A 21,265-nucleotide genomic window follows, 5' to 3' on the forward strand; every position below is an offset into this window, starting at 1 on the left:
TATAAAAATCATGCTAGAACTATGGGAGATAGGGGAGGGGGGATCCTAGCTATTTTCTATCTTTATCTCATATTGAAAACATAAGAGGTTTATTTATTCACAGCAGAGAATAAGAATATGATCTTGTAAAAAACAGAACCTGCAGAACTGTGATTTTACTACCTGTTCTTTTTCTTTTCCATTTTTTTAATATGCTTTTATGGTAACTTCTTATTGTCAATGAATAAATATATAACCAATTACTTAAACAGCATAACCATTGTATCTTCAAAAAAGGACACTTAGGAACTGTAGTTTTCTGAAGGTCATTGCATAACCATTCCCCCCGTGTTCCCCAGGAAAGATGTGTTAAGAACAGAATGTAGAAACACTTTTATTATCTCATTTTTTCCTCCTTATTAAGTGCTCCCTACTGTTCAGCGCAGGCTTCAGCACAATGATGTAGCACTTAGGAAAGAAAATACAACCCAACAATCCAGTGCTTGAAGACAAGATGGAGAAGATCTCCACAGCGACCATGTATTTTCCTTTGGTGCTCAGGTAGGTTGGAACAAAGGACAGCCAAACGCTGCAGAAAACCAACATGCTGAAGGTGATAAATTTGGCTTCATTGAAACTATCAGGTAACTTCCTGGCTTGGAAAGCCACAGTGAAGCTGACAAGGGCCAGGAACCACATATACCCCAAGACACAGTAAAACATAGTCGCTGAGCCCTCATTACATTCCATTATGATTTCTCCCTTCAGAGAGTGCATGTCCACATCAGGGAATGGAGGTACTGCAATTAACCAAAGGACACAAATCCCTGCTTGGATAAAAGAGCAAGAAAAGACAATGACATTTGCCAGTCTTTTCCCTATCCATTTCCTCATCCCAGATCCTGGTTTGGTAGCCACGAAGGCCAGAACCACAGTAATGGTCTTTGCCAACACAGACGAAAGGGCCACCGAGAAGATGATGGCAAAAGCAGTTTGTCGTAGAAGGCAGGTCAGCTTTCCAGGCTGTCCAATGAAGAGCAAGGAGCAGAGGAAGGAAAGGAGGAGGGAGAAGAGGAGGATGTAGGTGAGGCTGCGGTTGTTAGCTTTGACTATGGGAGTGTCCCGATGCTTCATAAATGTCCCAAGCACAAAAATTGTTATGAGACAGAGAGAAATAGTCAATATAGCTAATATCTACCCTAAAGGCTCTTGGTAAGTGAGGTAAATGATGTCCTTAGGAATGCATTCATTGTGCTCCTTGTTGGGATACTGATTTTCTAGACATTTATCACACATGTCTATGTCTGAAAAAAGATCCATAAATATTTCAGCACTAGGAAAAAAGAGTTCAATAATTTGAAAGAGCTGTTATTGATAGACCATCCCCCCTGCCCACAATTTGAATCTGACTGTGGAGACATGGATTGCCAGCTAATACCCCAGCTTGACAGAGTCTCAGAGTCTCTGCACCTCATCTCAGTGTCGTGGGCAGGCAACAGAGTCCGTGGAATTGGCCTCAGAGGTAGGGAACTGGGTTGGCTTCACCCTTTTCCTCCTCCTGACAGCAGGTTCCTCTTTGTAACTGAGCCCTCTCCGGAGGTCTTAGTTGCTCCCTGGTTCCACCTGATCTCATCACCAGCCTTACCCTCTTTACATATGGAGCTATAGGTCAGACATCCTGTTGCTACACCTCCCCTCCATGCCTTTATTACACACCTCCTGCCCAACCACAGCCTCTGGCTACTTGTCCCTGTTCTCGTTGCCCTCCACGTCAACCAACTTCTTCTGCTGGTGCTATGGTCCATTCTCCTTGGCTGCACCTCTTCTCAGTTCCATGGGCAGGCAACAGCCCCTGGGCTGCCTTGGCAGTGTCTGAGGGTGCCACTCTGCCTGAGGCTCCTCCAGCAAGGCTTGCTGCCTCTTCTCAGACTCCAGCTGGCATGGTGAGTGGGTGGGTAGGGGGCTGGCACTGTGACACAATCCATGCATTATTCTCTTTCGATGCTCTTCTCTGAGTTCATGTGCCTTCACAGTTGATGGGTAGTGACGGGGGAAAGATGTTTTCAGTGGCCTTCAGCTGGAGCCTCTACATCTGACTTGTGATTTAAAACAGGCACAGAGGCTAAGGTGGTGAAGAGGATACATGGGGAGGGAAACCAAGGCAAGGCCACAGGCCACAAGGAGATGGAATGGAATCTGACAGGTAGGTGAGGCAATGCTCAAGGGGGTAGGGCAGGGTTCCTGCACTAGCCGGCCCATGGAGCAGGCACCATCTGCGGCCAGAGCCTCACCTTGCCTCATGGACAAGTTACCCCTAGGCTAAACTAGATCATTTGGGGGGCACTTGATCCATCTAAGATGCATTGTTTCTCCTACCCTTGCGGGGTGATATCATCCCTTCTGGACAGGGAGTGCAATCATAGCAGCAGAATTTCTCTCCCTCCTTCTTCTTCCTACGGTAGCCAGGATAGCAATTGTCATTGCACACAGAAAGGGGAAGCACCTGTCCATAAACATGAAAGGGGAAAAATTAAAAAAATTAATTTAATCTTTAAATTTTAAAAATGACCACTGAAAACAAAATGGCCACTGTGCATGGCTCTAGACCATGCCAGGCCTCGCAGAGGCCATGTGAGTATGTGCAGTGGCCATTTTTTTTCAGTGGCCATTTTTAAAAAAAAAAAATTTAAAAATGGCTACTGCACATGCTCAAATGATCCCTGCAAGGCCCTAGAGGCCAGCAGGGGGAGGGGGAACCTTTGCTGACCCCCTCCCACGGCCATTAGGAAGCCCCGCAAAGGGGCTACAGATTAAAAAATAATTTTAAAATTTAATATACTATAAGTCACTGTACACATTCAGTTTGGCACTATGTACAGAGAATCAGGGCTTGTGAACTGAGCTGAAGCTTAGGAGCTAGGATTGTATTTATTTGCTCTTACTTTGCTTCTTGTGATAAGTGAGTTAAATGTGATGTCTTAATAATATGGCTATTAATGGTGAGTTTGTATTTGAATCACTGTGAAATCCTTAGTATTAAGGCACACTGGGAGTTCCTTGCTCTCTTTCTCTCATTTTAACTGTCTTTCTGAAATACTAGAATATATTCCAAGCAGTGACACAGTTTACTCTGCATATCCTTTAATTATTTTCAGAGTATCTGGGAAAAGTCAAATTCTCCATTTAGTGATGCTACAATGCATAGTAGAGAATTAGACAGGCACTTCTGTTTAGTTTTCCAAGTACACCTCCACATAGTATTTGGGTATTTCATGAGCCCCAGCATACTGAAATTTCTAGTTTCCCAGCATTTTTTGGTCTGGCTACGTCCAGTGCTAAACAGTTTTTGAAATATTAAAAGATTAACGAGCTTGACTTGTATTTTTGAGCTGATATTATGGTAAAGTTATCTGAAAGATGGATGTCAGATGTTTGGACAGGGGGCGCAATTTCAGTGCTTGCCCGAGGCGCTATTTTCCCTAGATACACCTCTGGGAGGGAGGGAGGGTGCCAGCCAAGGGAAGCCAGAGAGAAGGACGCCGGCGTCTGAAGCATGCCGTAAACCCTGCCCCCCTCATGCAGCGGAGCAAATCAGCTCCGAAGAGGCCTCGTGCCTTTGCCCAAGTGGGGTAGGACAGACAGGCCACACAACTCACTAGAGCAGCGAATGGCCAGATTTTCTAACAGATGAGTGGAATCAGCCCACTTTAGTCAGTTACTGCTTAATTCTGAAAAATAATCTCCTTCCACTAAGTTTTGTAACACACTCCTGTGCATATTTAACAGTGACGTTCCTTAGATGCACACCTATACAGGTCATATTTTAATGCACACAAAGAATGCTGAAAGTGCATAATTTCACGTACATTCAAAACACAAGTAAATTCAAATGTACACAAGTAAATTTACTAGAGATTAGTGTTAAGGTGCTTTCAGTTTTCATTCATGGTGAAAAAGGTGTGGAAATGTGCTGTAATCTCTCCTTCCAAATGGATCTGAAGAATGCAAGTTAGATCGCAACACTTTTCCTGCTTATTTAAAAGAAATTGGAAGAAATGGTGTTTTAAAATGGCAATAAAACCCAGGATAATTCACATCTGAAGATAATTAGGCAGAACTAAAAAATGGCTTAACTGGAACGTTTCTGAATTATTTTATAGAGTTGATAATCTTGTCTTACCTGGTTAAAGCTTCCATGCCACATGATCAGGTCATCATTAATGGTTAACTCTTTGCCTGGAGAAGCCTGAGGGTCCAGTCTTCCAACTTTGATTCTGACAAAAGACCCATTTGGGAACGTCACCCAGTTTGTAACATCAAACTCTGCAACTAATTCTCCATTGTCATCAAAATGCACAGTGTCTCCAACACTGTTGTTGAACATGACGGTGCTTAGAAAGTGATGGAGCTAGGTTGAAAGAGGAAATGGAAGGAAAGAGGTGATATGGATATGTGTACAATGTGGCTTATACACTACTGGCTCATCTTCTTGTTGCTGTGTGACTTCACACAATGATTTCCCATCACACACCTTTTCACTTCAGATGAGTGGCAGCATAGGAAGAAGAACACTTTTCAAAGCTATTCACATGACCAGGAGAAATCGGGCTAAGGGAGCCTAGTCCAATTTCTCCTGGTCATCTGTTGCCACGGGAGCCACACAGCTCCCGGAAGCAAACAACCTAAAGTACCCCTCCCCTTAAATGAGGTTAGCTAGAGCTCCGCTAACCCCATTTGGTTGCTCATGTGCTGCTGTGGCGTGGCTCCATGCCACAACAACACATGAGGAGACTTCCACCAGCCAGGCCCGGGGGCATCCTGGGACCCCCACAGCCTCCGCCAGCTCCATTACGGAGCTGGCAGCTGTGTGGGTGGCTGATCAGCTCTCACCACAGAAGAGATCCCCGCTCTCCCCACAGAACCCCATCAGGCACTTCACACATGTCGTGTGAAGCACCTCTTCATGTTTTTATCTTGATTTCATCTTGAGACAATTTAATACAATGGATTCAAAAAGCTGAGTGACCACAATTTGAGTACTCTTGCCTAATGCAGACCTAGAGATCAGGGGTGGGCGAGGTTCAAGATTGCAGAATTCACCTTTTCTTTTTACAAGAACCCCAAAATCCAGGTGGGAAATGGTGGGTTCAGGGGAATGAAACTCATTGGATCCTGCGCATACAAGTATATTTCTATATCTAGGGACTACAGGACAGGTATTGTAATAAAACTCTGAAACTGTCTAGATAAGCTGTCCAAGGATTTCCTCAGAGGAAACTGGTAAGTTCTACTATTTTTATATGTGAGAAACCCTGAAGTTTGGAGGCAAGGCCAGCCATGCTAGAAAATTCATTTACTACCTACCATATTCATTAGTATTGGGACCCAAAAGTCCTTGTTCATCTACTGCAGAGCATCTTGAAATCCACTCATGGATCTCAATCTGTCTCCTGCTGTCTCTGGTTGAGATAATAGGCTAGCCTGCCTTGCAAAATAGATGTCTGTACTTGATGAATCATTACCTGCCATGGCTGCAGATTCTGTATTTCTACCCTCCTCCCTTGTATCCATGATCTTGATCTGGAACTAAAAATATTCATGGCATGTAAAGCATGTGCCACAGCATAGACTGCATTGTAGACATTGTAGCTGTGGCCAGTCATGTTCATTTCAAAGAAAGGACTAGGAAGGGTCTCCAACTTCTCCTCCCCACTACAGTGTTTCTTGCTCTCTTCAAACATATTGAAATCTTTCAATGAACAGTCAAATGCTTGCTCCCAGAAATTCTGGATAAAGCCATCTCCCTTTACCCAGGAAGGTTTTATGGACTGAAGAAATTGTGGGAAATTGAGTGGTTGACTTGAATGAGCTGTGAAGGAGATGGCACCATGGAAGGCCTGTATATCCCAGATCCTTTGAACTGAGAGTGTTTCAAAATCCCAGTGGGATGTAACAATCCAGACTTTGCCCAGAGATGGCAATGAGAAGAAGGGTGCAAAAAAGAGCAACATTCTCAAATGCTGAAATGATGTGGGTTCTCCATAAACAAAACATACTTTGGCTTTTTTATCCATGAGAACTGGATATTTTTCCAGCTGTTTTAAAATCAAGTCAGTATACTCATCCACATAAGTCAATTTTAGCGTTCTGAATATGAATGCATAACAAATGCCATTCTGAGAAAACAATGACAATACTGACTGCAAAAAATGGTCCCCATTTTCATCATCCATAGTTAAGAGCCCAACCCATGTCCATCTGAAGTGTTGAAATAACTTGACTACCCCCTTGTACTGATGGGCTTCATTTGGAACCATCTGGAACAAGGAAGGGAAGACTGATCTTTCACCATGTGCTAGGGAAAATGATCCATGAGTCAGCTGAAAGCAAATATTCAGGTGGATTAAAAAAAGAACATTATATTATCTATCCAAGGATTTCCATATCTCCTTTACTATGGCTTACCTGAGGAATCTTGAAGATGCCATAGATGGTGGCCATAATGGCAGTGACTTCAGAGACAAGCCCACCAACAACAGTCATTAAGTGGTTCTGGGTGTCACACTTGAAATTGGGGACAAATTTATGTTGTGCAGAAAGCAGGCTCAGAGTGGCTTTGTAGGTCATCCTTGGAATGTAATAGTTGTTGAGGATTTGGAAACCCAAAGTCATGTTGGGTAAGATTTGGGAATTCTCATTGATCTCTTGTATAGTGAATGCCAAGGTCAGGATGTGCTGGTAGATCTTTGGAACTGAACTGCAATGAGAGATACAGGCTGTTTCACCACCAAAAAAAGTATGCGTGCATCAATCATTATCACACCTCTGTATGGTTTTAGAACTGATTGCTTGCCTTAACATATAGAAGTTATTGCAAGAGAGAGTGTATTATTAGGAATCTTTATGAAACACCAGGACATTCCCATAGTCAAAGCCAACAACCGCAGCCTCACCTACATCCTCCTCTTCTCCCTGTTAGGGAATTCTCATTGGGAATTCTCATTGGGAATTGGGAATTCTCATTGATCTCTTTTATAGTGAATGCCAAGGTCAGGATGTGCTGACATCCTGATCTTTGGAACTGAACTGCATGGGAGATACAGGCTGTTTAATTACCATAGAAAGTATATGCATACATCATCATCGCACCTCTGCATGGTTTTAGAACTGATTGTTTGCCTTAACACATATAGGGGCATAGAGTGAAGTTATTGCAGGAGAGAGTGGCTGACAGCCAGACTAATACTGCACTAGCACCAAAAAATTTACCCTATTTAGTTCTGCTAGGTCGGGAGCTTTCATTCCAAACTATGTTACATTTGTGCAAGAGGCTCCTACTGTGAATCATCCATCGTGTTTTGCTAGTGTTGTTGCATAGGTGCAACAAGAGTACAAGACATTGTGCACTTTGAGTATTCCCATAACTTTACACAGTTTGTTTGTTTGTGCTAGCACAGTATTAGTCTAGATGTCAGCGAGCAGATTAGCAACTCTTTCTGAAGGGAGTGAAACATATATTTTTTCTAAAATGCGTCATTCGCTGATGAAGCACAAAATGCTTAAAATTGTTTAGAGAAGATATTGAAATTATAAAATCATATCAAGTGATTTTAGAGAAGATATTGCAAGCTGAAGGTAAACAGAGGTATCTTACAAGACTGATTAAACTCAACAAATTTTGAAAACAAATGCCAGAAAAGAAAATTGATGTATGGTGCCTCAGAGCTGATTTGCACATATATATTATACTGTATTTTTAAGATGTGCAACTAAGATATTATTTGTACCTCGAAGCACTAATGAAGAAGAAGTGAATACAAACCTGTCTTCCTAAACTCAAGTATGATTTACATTCAGACATTAGGGAACCAGGATTTACATTAGGGAATCCCATTGGCTGTGTTTCTGTGTGTGTTTTCAACACCAGACTCAAGTTTGCTTCTCTGTAATGTATAAGAAGCACTGAATCAAGTAAGGAAAACCTACAAGGGTAATAATTATGGACAGAATAAATGTTAACAATATATGTAAAATATAATATTAAATTAAGCTTTTTTTAAAAAAAAAATTAAAATATGGAGATGAATGGGAGAAAAGAGAGCTGGAAAAAAGAAGAAAGGAAGAAGATTAAATGACCAAGAGTACAGAATCAAAACCTAAGGTTACAATTCACAGCATGGATGTCCACAGCATGTCTCATAGATTCCATTCATGTTAAGGGGTCTTTTCCAGCAAAACACCCCAGTGTGCAATACCATGTAGTGGCAGGGCAAACAAAATACTTGGCTAATATCACTTGGATTGTTAATTTTTTTCACAAATAAAAGTAAATCTTATCTGCTGCATGATGATCTGTTTCCACATATCACGTTCTGCACATCATACACAAGGAAAAAGGAGATCGTTCCTTACACAGGTTCATTAATCAGCATCTGTGTGGGCTGCTCCTTGAATGAAAAAGGGTTGTGCAAGAAGATGACCTGAGAGGCAACCGCACCAATGACAACGTTGCCTGGCTGATAAAATGCATGAGGTATAGGAAGGGGATCATCATATATGGTGCAATTAATGGAACGTGCCTTGCATACAGTATGAGGCAGAAGGGAAAGCAGCAGTATTCCTGTCACCACCATCCTCACACCAAAACCTCCCCTGCAAATCCAGATTCTCATGTCTTCATCTACATCATCTAGCATCCATTTTGTTACAGCGAGATCGATGGCAAATTAGGTTCTCGATACTTTGTGGTAACAATGGAACTGTGATGATATATCTGTAGCAGTTTCCCTGTCCTACAATTACTATTGCTTCCTTTCTTAAGACTTTCTGTCAGTATCGCTGTATAGCATATTCCCTCATCTTCACTTTTTCCTCTCACAATGAATAATATTGAAAGAGGCAGGACAGTGGCCCATATAATGATTCCTATCTCTCTCTCTCTCTCCCCCGGGCTATTGATATGTTAATGGTACTCACACAGTTTCTCAGACCTGAAGTTGGAAGTGGGGGGAGTTAATAGCTGCTGAAGTACTCACTCATTTTTGCATCTTTCAACACTGGAGGAGAATGAGGGAACATAATGTAAAATATAAATGGGAATCAATCATACAAAAAGCCAATTGAGCCCTGCCTATTGCTAGATTCAGTTCTGAAGAAATGGGGGGTTTATGTAGAATCTTTTAGACGTGGTTACAGGTTGAGGCTGCAATTGGAAATCCATTGGATGACAAGATGAAAACCAGTAATTTTGAAAATGACATTGGAGATAATCACTTCTCCTGTGCCTTGTCCTTTGCTGGGATACCAACGGTATGCCCAGTATTATGAAACCATATTTTTCTTTAAACAAATGAAGGTCTGAGGCTGGTGGCTTGCCTAATGAGTTCATGGCTGAGGTGCGATGAACTACAGAACTTTCCATTACACACTACACTATGCCAGGGGAATCTTGCTGGAACCCCCTGGGAAAAATTTCGGGCTGGTTCACACATAAGTTGACACCTGAGGTTGCCACAAGTGGCTGCAGTCCCAGGAGTGTGCAGGACAGGAACCCTACTTGAGGTATTATTATTGATTGATTTGATTTGATTTGTATACTGCCCTTCTAAAATGGCTCAGGGCGGTTTACAATTAAACATTGTACAATGTCTTGACAATAAAATGCTGAGGCTGGGCATGTTGTACCCAACCGTCTTGGCATATCCTGTCCTACTTGTAGCATGGAATCAGACTTCTGTCCCTCACTTCAAATCTAAGTTACAGATGTCTGTTTCCATGCTGCAAAAAGGGCAGAATTGCCAAGATTTGTAGGCTCATCTGTAGGGGCATTCACAGGACTTTTTCTGGGGGAGGGCAAAGCCAGCAATCCAATACACCACAACCTAGGAGTATGCCCCATTGAATTCAATGGGAACTGGCTCAATCCCGGGGGGGGGGGCTGCACCCTCTTGCCCCTCCTGGATATCCATGCTCATATGACATGCCCAATCTTGTCATATCATTACTGAGACTGGAAGTGGAGCTCTTGTGTACTCCCAGGGCTGCAGCCACTCATGGTAACCTCAGGTGCCATGTTATGCATGAAGCCACCCTTATTTTTCTATGAATATGGGTTACTGTTTTTGATCTCTATGACCATTTAACTGCGCAAGACCTCACTTTCATTCTGAAGTGGTTCATCCCAAGGTCAAGGGTATAACCTCACTGAGAACATGGCCTAAGAGGCAGAATGGACTTGAGGCCTAGTTTGAGGAAATTAACCCGCTTAGGGAAGTGTCTCCCAAGTTCTCTGAACTAAGAAAACTTTGAACTAAGAAACAGTGACACTTGTAAACTTATGAGAGGACAAAGCCTTGGGCTAGCTCCAGGTAGCTCTTTAGGAGAACAGTGGTGTTAGTTCATGTAAGGAAAAAGAAGTAGGGAAGAAGGTGCAGGGATCAAAAGTCTCACACATCAAAGCATTCCACCTGTGAGCCAGCAATATATTTGCCTTACATCCAGGCTTATTTAATCTGATATCAGAATTTATTTATATAAAGTGTTTGTATCCCTATGATTGGGACCGTTTAATTTCCATGGATATCTGTTTGCAAAATTTAGGTATTCTGCTGAATTCTAAGGGCTGATTTTTCTCCCTCTCCCTGTGGATGGTGTACAAAGGGAGTCTCAACTTTATCAGTAAATTAATATTAATAAGTTGGTGGATGGAGCCGTAGCTCAGTAGTAGAGCATCCGCTTTGCATGCAGAAGTTTCCAAGTTCCTTCCCCGGCATCTGTAAGATAGGGCAGAGAGATACTCCTGCCTGCAACCTTGGAGAAGCTGCTGCCAGTAAGTATAAACAACACTGAGCTAGATCAGGGCTGGTCAACTTTGGCCCTCCTGCAGATGTTGGCCTACAACTCCCATAATCCCTGGCTATTGGCCACTGTGTCTGGGGATCATGGGAGTCCAAAAATAGCTGGGGGGCCAAGGCTGAGCAGGCCTGAGCTAGATGAACCAAGGATCTGACTTGCTATAAGGCAGCTTCCTATGTTCCTAATAACGAAGGGTTTCAATATAATAGGTTATGCCGCATCCTCTCCTTAGTGCAGGTTGGCTATGTCTAAGGCAAGAGCTGGGAAGCAATGTCTCCTGCTCTCATAGCCTGCCTTGTTTGGGTGACTTATCCCTGACTTAAAGCATCCAGTCAGCCTAGCCTCCTTCTTCCTCATTGCTCATTTACCTTTGGTGTGTGTCAAGGATGCTCCTGACAATGTCATTGCTCTTCATCTAGTGAGCCTTGCGGTCAATGAGACCTTCAGTGCTCAGGCATCATTTTCATCTCAGCTCCCCTGGAGCCACTAAGTTGTGAGAAGATAGCAAGCTTCCCTCTACCGCTGCAATGCTTCAGGGTGCTCATCAGCATTCCCTGTGCCTCACATCCCCCATGCTGCCTGCTTGAACCTGCCACCAGAGGGAACTTCCAGTTATGAAATCGACAGGCCTTTTGCAGAGGCTGCAGAGAGAACTTGCACTTTGTATGGGAAAGGTGTCCCTCATCATTTCTTTACAGGTGAGGCAATGAGTGCTTGATCCAGGTGCTGAGGGATGGAGGTCCTTCCCAATCAATGCCTCCTGCATTGAATTCAATTTAAAATTGACCCTGTCCATCCACCTGCACCCCTCCACACCTTGTATTGTAACGTTTCAGACCATAATGCAGCCAGCCTGAGCACCCAGCTCCTGAGCAGCTCCATATTTTTAAAAGCAAGGAGGTTCAAGGAGAGACCCATCTTCATGCTCACTGATATACATTACTAGGATTTGAACGTGCAGGCTGCTCATAAGGAGCTGATAGAAGAAAGGCGGCAATTTGGTTGAATCCTATTTGCCTATGCAAATCACACCACATTATTTTGATAATGCCCATTTGACTTCCATCACTGGACCTCAGTCTCCTGTAGACCCAGAAGATGACAGATTGGCTGCAAATAAGCACCTTCCTTTATAGCGGGTGTAACACTTGCCAAAGTGAACTACTAGTAGTAGTACGAATATTTATATACCACTTTTCAACAAAAGTTCTCAAAGCAGTGTACACAGGCTGCATTCACCCAATCACAAGAATCCTGGTTGAAAAGTTAATCAAGATTAGTGAGCCCTGTGGAGCTGATTGTAAGAACACAGAATAGCAGACTAATCCCGGTCAAACTGCTCTGGTTAACCTGCATTTAAGAAGCATAATATATAACCAGGAGGTTATCTGTCTTGGTTACATGCTGGTTAAATGGAGCAGTTTGATCAAGATTACCATGAAATTCTGGGTACTCACTAACAGCTCCACAGGGCTCACTAATAGTGATTTACATTTTAAACAGGATCCTTGTAATTGTGTGAACACAGCCACAGGAAGAAAAAAAATATTTAACAAATAAGATGGTTCCCTGTCTCAAAAGGATTCATTGTCTTAAAAGAAACTTAAGAGAAACACCAGCAACAACCACTGGAGGGATGTTGTGCTGGGGTTGGATAGAGACAGTTTCTCTTCCCTTGCTAAATACAAGAGAACCACCAATTTAAGAGGTGTATCTTTGCTCATTTATCAGGGGTGAATGTGAACAGTTAACACACTCATCAAGCAAAACATTTCCCAGGCCTTAACCACCCCCATCCCAACATCAATGGTGTTCTTTCCTATCTACCGGCCTGATCAGGACCAAATTAAGACATGCCAAGGCCCTAAGCCAGAGATGGGGAACCTTGGCACTCCAGCTGTTGTTGAACTACAACTCCCATCATCCCCAGCCACAATTATTGCAGCTGGGGATGGTGGGAGTTGTAGTTCAAAAACAGCTGGAGTGCCAAGGTTCCCCATCCCTGCCCTAAGCTATGTTGAACTGATAAGGCCCCATAACATCACCAAATGGGTCATAAATTCCACTCTAACACATCACTCGCTTCTCCCTTGCTGCATTGCTCATGGTTACAGCAGCATTCATCTGAAGCGGCAAACGCTGTCTGTAACCAAGATGGCAGGTGGTCTAAACCGGGTGCTGGCCTAATAAAATGTTGATATAATTTACAGTTATTTCTGCACAGATTTACAAACGCAATATGATAAATAATTGCGTAGCCATAGAAGTATATATTTGTATTCTCTGATTGATAATGTCTATTTTAGAGTCTCCCCCGGCCCTTTCTTCTTTATTTTTCAATCAGTTATGTTATGTAAAACTTGAAATTTAGTCACTTTTTGGCATTCAGAAGCCCCTCAGTGTGTGAGGCCCTAAGCTGTAGCTTACTTAAAGTTGTGCCATCAAGTCGGTGTCGACTCCTGATGGCCACAGAGCCCTGTAGTTTTCTTTGGTAGAATACAGGAGGGGTTTACCATTGTCATCTCCCACGCAGTATGAGATGATGCCTTTCAGCATCTTCCTATATCGCTGCTGCCCGATATAGGAGTTTCCCATTGTTCTGGGAAACATACCAGTGGGGATTCGATCCGGCAACCTCTTGCTCCCTAGGCAAGTTACTTCCCTGCTGCACCATTAGGTGGCTCTGCAGCTTACTTGGCTTGTGCCTAAATCCTGCACTGGGCCTGACTTAGGAACCAATGAATGTCAGCTGCACAGGAACTAAATGTATCTCTGATAGACCCTGGAATCGACTGCCCCATCTTTTATTTTCCTGTACACTGAAACCTCAGCTGTTCTGCCATAGTTTGGTGCCAATTCTAAAGTCTCAAGACTCTAGGCCTATTGTGCTGGTGCGGTCCACATAACTACTCATAACTTATTTTAAATTAATGGGGAACACTTGGTGTTAGGTTGAGAGAAGAGCAAGGCCTCTTTGCTATCCTGCAGGGCCGGATTAAGCTAGTGCAGGGCCTGTAGCATATATTATAATGGGGCCCTAATTTTTTTTTGAAAATGCACATCTATTATATTAATTCTCCTGGGTGTGCCTTGGAATGTGTGTCCCAGAGCCCAGCTGATTGGCTGGGCGACAGAGGCACCTGATTGGCTGAGGCACACTCAGGAGGATTGGTTGTCGCGGCAGCCAGGCCGTGAAGGCCAGAGTTTGCAGGCCCGGCCCGGCCGTGGAGGCAAGGCCCAGGAGAGGGGGGAGAAAGTTGGGGGGGCAGAAGTGGCAGTGGGGAGGAGAGGTGGCTGGGCCTGGAAGCAGAGACTGGGTCAGAAGGTGAGGGGGAAGAGGTAACCACCAGCCCCAAAGAGCTCACAGATGCTCTGTGCGGGTTCGGCTAGTAAATATTAAAACATAAATTATTTACTTGCATAGTCAAGTAATTCAATTTTTTCATTTGCTATATTTTGGAGTATGGGAGACCAAGCCACAAACTCACACTTAGTACAACAGTGAACATTTATATACCGTTTTTCAATCAAAATTCTCAAAGTGGTTTACATAGAAAAATAAAGAGTGGATAGATGATTCTCTGTCTCCAAAGGGCTCACACTCTAAAAAGAAAAATGTGGTAGACACCAGCAACAGGCACTGGACAGATGCTGTGCTGGGCCTCCTCTTCAAAGGCACATTTAGCAGGAAAGGGATATTTTATCTAACATGGACCAAATAAAACAAGTAAAGTTTTAACTTTAATTCCCAATTGAAAGCCAGGCGTGTGGGGCCCTCGAAAATGTGGGGCACCATGCCCCACAAAATGTGAAGTACCATCCGTAGCAAATGCTACATTTGCTACTACATTAATCCACCATAGCTATCCTGGCATTTAACCGTTGCAACTCCTTTCCAGGCATAGCACCAGGCTGGCACAGATTGTACATGCATTGAACATAACGTGTGAAGCATGGACAATCTGAGGGGGGCAAGTGGGATAAGTCTTCTGAACAGGTCAGTGCTTGGTTGGGCTTGCAGATGCACTCTCTGGACACTGAACCCATGAACAGCATCCTCCTTTTTTAGCACCTGAGGAGGGCTCTTGTGACTTCATTCTAAGGTGTGGGGGGCAACACTGCTTCATTTTTAAAATGCCTCACTTTTGCTTTCACACAAATGTCACAATGACAAAGATGTTGCAGATAAATGACAGAGGGTAAAAAATGACTGAAGCTTCACATAGTTAAAAACATCTCGGTTGTTTTTTGTCTGTAGCTTAGGATATAAACTGCTGCATGACAAGATATTCTGAACCAGGGAAGTTGGAAAGTTTTGGTTTTTTTTCAAAGTTAACTTTAGCCTGGTTGCTTCTTTGTTTCCCTTCTGTCACCAGCTGTGACACTTGCTTGTTGCTATTATTAAACTGGAATGTGTGCGAGAGCGCATCTGCGTCCAAGGGAATGAAGACACGGTCTCTCTGCTTGTGGCACCATCCTACCTAATAATCAGCTAATGAGCAAACTTTATCTGAAAGTTAGTTGGTGCACCTGATGCCACTTCTAATTTTGCTCACTAGTTCTGTCTTCAAGAATGATACCTAATTACAGTGTCTTGGCTTGGCTTGTGCTTTGGGGAGATGCCCCTTTGGGAGTCGGCACTGAATGGTAAGAATGGCATTCAGATAAACACAGGTTACAGCTAATGCCATTCAGTAACAGAGAGCTAATGCTAATTCAGTGCCAATCAAAAGTTTTATCAAAGTCTTTCAACTTAGATCATTGCCTCTTCTGCCCTTGCTAGGCCACTGCTGTGATTTTAAAAAAGTGAATGATTTGTGAATGATACAAACATCCAAATCCTGTGCCACGAAAAGCTGAATTCCATGGCCAGAATAAATATGGCAAACCAGTCCCATTTAAACCTAGCTGCAGTTTCATAATTCTGTTCTGCTAAGCATTCTAGTTCTATTCAGACATGACTATTGTACATGCCTACAACTTGTCTGTACATGTGTACATGTGTTTGTGTGAATGATCATATATGGACCAGTTTGGATGAGCACCAACCTCAACGTATAATATCAGGGCTGCGCAGAGAGTATGTCCACTCTGACATCACTGGAGAACTCCTGGCGCACTGTCAGAGCATCCCTTAACCATGTGAATCAGAATCGCCCCTGTACATATGCTCCCAAACCCTTTTAAAATAGTGGTTAGGGGAAAGGGATTTGGAGTGCGCATAGAGGTACACTTCAGATGAATGCTGCCCCCTGTAATTAAGGGATACCCAACAGCACATCAGCACATTCTCCAGTGATACCAGTGTGGGTGCACTATCAGTATGATCCTATCCTGATCATGCATTGTGGCTGGTGCTCGTCTGAACTGATCCAAGTTAAATATTTGCCCTGCTATAGGCCCCTTTAAATGCAGGATACAGAAAGGAAGCATACTATTCTGCATGTGTTGGACATAATGTGTAAATAACTGTACATGTGCACATATGCGTACAGGCATACACTGTACACAGACTGTGCATATGTTGAGCTGGTCCTGTGGTAGCAAGCATGACTTGTCCCCTTAGCTAAGCAGGGTCCACCCTGGTTGCATATGAAAGGGAGGCTAGAAGTGTGAGTACTGCAAGATATTTCCCTTAGGGGTCAGAGCTAAGAATCTAAGTTGCAAGTTCCTTCCCTGGCATCTCCAAGATAGGGCTGAGAGAGATGCCTGCCTGCAACCTTGGAGAAGCCGCTGCCAGTCTGGGCAGACAATACTGAGCTAGATGGACCTATGGTCTGACTCAGTATATGGCAGCTTCCTATGTCCCTATGTTCCTATGAACATCACATGTGAATAGGGCTTCTGGTTATCCTTTTTTTTTTCCCCTGGTCATCATTAAAAAGATAACCTGGAGTTCACTTTAGGTTATGTTCCATGACAGCTGCTTCCGAGCTTTCTCTGTGTCACCACATAGTTATATTTTAGGGCTTTAAGAGCAGAATTGCCCAAGCCATGTAGTCCATGTGAATGACTTTCCTGTTGTAGGGATTCAGTTAAGGGTCTCCTCCTGTGTAGTTTGTGAGTAGAAAGACCTAAATGGGTTCTACCAATGCAACACTTCAAAAAGAGCTTAAAGCAATACTGTCATCCAATGGAGAAATACAATGGAGAAATATCTTTGAAAGGTATCAGTATTTCTCCATTGGATGACAGCATTGCTTTCGGTTCTTTTTGAAGTGTCTAGTTCACTGATAGGCCTATAGAGGCCCCAAAGCCAATCTGGCTCACTGAGATATGCTGTATCATTCTCTACATGCCAACTCTGAAGCCTGGGAAATATTCAGTAATGAAAAACCTTCGGTTTAACATGAGAGTTAAGCTGCTTTACATTTTCACTTGTGCTCTAAAAAGAATGGAAATTGCAAGTTAAGGTGCCCATCTTAACTTCCACGCCATATAAGCTGTAAATATGTTGTATAGTCTGGTCTACGATGATAGCTTTAGAAATGAGGCTCCATACACTGACACTTTGCTGGAGAGGGATGCATTCTGGCAGACATTCACTTCCTAGAGATTCACTTCCTCAATCACTTCCTTGAGATGCCCCTGATGAATTTCTGCCTGATGCATCTCGGATCAAGGCAATGTGTGGGTGCATGGAGCCTTCTGGGTGTGTACATAGAATTACAGGTTCAGTTATCAAAATACAGCATCTGCACTCCAGCCCAGCATCCTCTTTCTCACAGTGCTCAGTCACAGGCCTCCAGAAAGCACCAAAGAAGTGCAGCAAGGAAATCGCAGAACCCATTCCCACCCAATGCCATCAAACTATTATTGTGGTGTAGACTGCCCTTGAACATGGAGGTTCTACATAAGAGCTCAAGCACCTGTGAATATGGAAGCTTTATTTCTTAAGTATGGCTAAGTGAAACTTCCATATTCAGTGGCAATTTGGCTCTGATGTAGAACCTCCATGTTCAAGAGCATTCTGCACCAGAATGAAGGTTTCTTGGTGCCAGATGGGAATGGTTTTTAGGATTTCCTTATGTTTCTTTCTTTGGAAATTCCTAGCATGGGGTCCTTGGTCCCAATACTATATATTTTTACTAGAAGAATGCACCAGAGAAATAAAGGGGGCTCCCCCCACAGAAGTGTTTCCTTCTTCTATGCTTTGTTGTGGGGCTGGGGAAAGTGGGGGGGAAGAACCTACATTCTTGCCTAGGATCTCTGCTGGTCCTGATTCTTATGTGCGTTTACTCAGAAGTAAGCTCCAGTGCAATCAATAGACTTATTTTCTAGTAATTTGTTCCAAGCTCTGCTTTACTTCCCCACTTTGGTGGGGGTGAGAGAAAGAGGGCAGAGGGAGAAAACAAATGCCCATGAAAGGAAAGCGGGTGGGTGGGGGGGAGAGATAGTTGTTTATCTATACAAGTGTCAGAGTGCTCTTAGACTGTCATTATTAGGCACCTATGTTCAGAACCAAGAAGTCACTCACTAGAAATCGCCAGGACTTGACCCTCCCAACTTTGGCTTCAGAATTCTCAATGGAGAGACTCAGTTATGCACTAACTTTTCCTTAGTTATTTTCCCTTTAATATGGGGATTTTGAGCAATAATTACTTTTAAAACCACTAGATTGCTGTTTATCAAACCAGCAAAAGGCACCTGAATTGGGACCTGAATTTGGGGGCAATGCTAAAAAACTTTTAAAAAAATTAAAACTATACAATATCTGTGATGAAAAAATATCACCAACACTCTGAACCCTCTTTTTAGGAGTTAAAAATAACTGCTGTATCTCACCTATCATGCAACAGACATGAACCAAATTTGGAAGAGTGGTGTCCCTTGTCCCCTAGTTGATGCATGCACAGTTTTGGGGTGATTGGATGGATACCTTTGATTTTATAAGCAATAGAATGTTCAGGTCTGATAATGGTGGAATGTTGAGAACACTCCTCATCTTAACTATACTGGCACAACTGTGCCAGTATAAGTAAGTTCATTTCCTATACTTAACAGCAGGCTATTAAGCAGCACTTGTACTTAACCGTTATGGCCTAGATCTCTCTGAGATGGTAAACTTGTGCCTGGGCTGTAGCACTTCACAGAGTGCAGTGGGGATTCAAATACGTAAGTGAATGCTGCTCTCTACTGGAAAATGGCATGCATATACAACTCTAAATGTCAGGGAGATGAATTATAGCTGAATCTTCTCTCTGACATCTGTTTTCTATGTGAAGCGATTATCTACCATTTCTGTAACGAAGTTCACTGAACCTTTTGGACCCCCACCAGCAGTCTGAAGTGGTAAATCCCATAAGAACAGCCCTGCTGGATCAGGCCCAAGACCTATCTTGTCCAACATCCTCTTTCACACAGTGGCCCACCAGATGCCTCTGAGAAGCTCACAGGCAAGAGGCAAGGGCATGCCTTCTCTTTTGCTGTTTCTTCCCTGCAACTGGTATTTTGGTATTTCTTGCCTCTGAAGCTAGAGGTGTCTGCAAACCAAACACAGATTTCCTAGCTTAGTGAAGACTGGATATGTTTTGCTTCCTGGGAAGAACCAGGAACTAGGTAGGAGTAATACCCACGTTTTCTGGCCTGTGATGAGAGAGTCCACAGGTTGAGAAAGCTCTGTAAAACCTGTATTTCAAATCATCATTATTATTGTTGTTGTTGTTGTTTTAAAAATTAATAAAAATAAGCACATTAGCTTGGAAGGCACAGAATCTGTTGCTGTAAGCAATCCTATCTATAATCTTGACACAAGAACCATGCCTAAAAGTTAAGAGTTAAGGCCCTGGCCCAATAACCACCAGGATGACTAGATCAGATGACTCCATTTTGACTTGTACTCCTGTATCTTGAATTCATCGTCAGTGTCCCTGAATAATGCTGTTTGGAACACTATGTAAACAGTTATGTGTTCACAGTTGTTTGTCAATTTTAAAACACAAGTTCAGCTTTTCAAGGCCTAACTACTGAATCAATGATAAGGCAGCTTCCTATGTTCCTGTGTCACTTGTCCAAAGCTATTATAACCTTGCTAAATGTTTGCAGAAATGTTGTATAACAAAAATAAAATGATCAAGTGCTTTACAGAAGAGATAAGGGAATAGTTATTTGACAAATTTAAAGAAGGTTAACACCAGTTTGACTGCAATGTATTCATAAAAAGGTGACTTAAGAGGCCTAATAAATAGTTTTCTAGAATATCCAGGGAAATATATGTAAGAGACTAATACAGTCACACGTTTATCATTTCATTTGTTTCTCTTCATTAACTGCTTCCTGTTGTTCAGACCAGGTCTTAAGCCAATGATGTAGCATTTAGGAGAGAAAATACAACCCAGTACTCCAGCACTAGATGACATGATGAAACTGACTGTTTGGGTGGTAAGGCTCAAAGAAGGCAGATGTGCAGAAAATGATAAAGCCATATTCTGCCATAATGCTATATCTGCATTCAAATATCTCTACACACATACATGCTTTTGTGTGAGTGATTGATTGTACCTAAAGGTAAAATGTGCTATCAAGTCGATTTCGACTCCTGGCACCCACAGAGCCCTGTGGTTTTCTTTTGGTAGAATACAGAGGGGTTTACCATTGCCTCCTCCCTCGCAGTATGAGATGATACCTTTCAGCATCTTCCTATATCGCTGCTGCCCGATATAGTACCAGCGGGGATTCAAACCAGCAACCTTCTGCTTGTTAGTCAAGCATTTCCCTGCTGCGCCATTAGGTGGCTTTTTGTACCTACATACATTTTAAAAGTGAAATTCAGTATGAAAAGTGAAATGCATGATACAGACAGGTAGTGTACTGCTGTACCTGTGTTCAACATTATGTGAATAACTGAACTTGGGTACAGATCTGTACCTGCATATACCAGGGGTTCTCAGATTAGGGTCCCCAGATGTTGTTGGACTACAATTCCCTTCATCCCTGGCCACACTGGCCTTTTACCAACACCAGGGAACCCAAGTTTGAGAACTCTTTGTGTGCACTATATGCACATTATATGTAGATTGCAGCATCTTGCTGTATGAATAGGGCTTGAGTGGGATTTGAACCAAACACATAGTTTAAAGTGCCAAGCAGTGCCTGATTTTTCTAGAATGAGAATGATCAGAGCTTGGTAGACTCAAGCCCTCTGTGTCTTCCGTAGCCTCAGGTGTATGGTGGGTTTGCTCTCACTTTTCCTTATTATCACTTCACCTTGTCCATGTTAAACCTAATATTGCTTTTTAAGAACATAAGAACAGCCCTGCTGGATCAGGCCCAAGGCCTATCAAGTCCAGCATCCTGTTTCACACAGTGGCCCACCAGATGCTACTTTATTGCATGCTACTTTCACAGCAATATCAATGTCCTCAACATCAGGGATGGTCCAAGGGTTAATGGCACCCTAAGCAGAGCATAATATTGGCGTCCCCCTCCTGCC

The 21,265-nt window shown here is 42.9% G+C and overlaps 1 pseudogene; it reads right to left on the minus strand.

Annotated features, from left to right (window-relative positions):
* Nucleotides 1-381: 381 nt before the first annotated feature.
* On the minus strand, nt 382-4,183 carry LOC128331042 (vomeronasal type-2 receptor 26-like; annotated as a pseudogene).
* Nucleotides 4,184-21,265: the final 17,082 nt, after the last annotated feature.

Source organism: Hemicordylus capensis, chromosome 6 (genome assembly GCF_027244095.1).
Source record: "Hemicordylus capensis ecotype Gifberg chromosome 6, rHemCap1.1.pri, whole genome shotgun sequence".
NCBI lineage: Eukaryota > Metazoa > Chordata > Lepidosauria > Squamata > Cordylidae > Hemicordylus > Hemicordylus capensis.